Genomic DNA, 204 nt, shown 5'->3' with positions numbered 1-204 from the left:
GGACAGGCTGGAGAGGTGGGCCTGTGTGAACCTCATGAGGTTCAACAAGGCCAAGTGCAAGGTCCTGCACCTGGGTCGGGGTAACCCCCAGTATCAGTACAGGCTGGGGGAAGAAAGGATTGAGAGCAGCCCTGCCGAGAGGGACTTGGGGGTGCTGGTGGATGAAAAGCTAGACATGAGCCGGCAATGTGTGCTGGCAGCCCA

The sequence above is a fragment of the Egretta garzetta genome, unplaced genomic scaffold (assembly GCF_000687185.1).
Source record: "Egretta garzetta isolate BGI_Z169 unplaced genomic scaffold, ASM68718v1 scaffold415, whole genome shotgun sequence".
Classification (NCBI taxonomy): domain Eukaryota; kingdom Metazoa; phylum Chordata; class Aves; order Pelecaniformes; family Ardeidae; genus Egretta; species Egretta garzetta.
Note: the sequence above shows the minus strand (reverse complement) of the source record.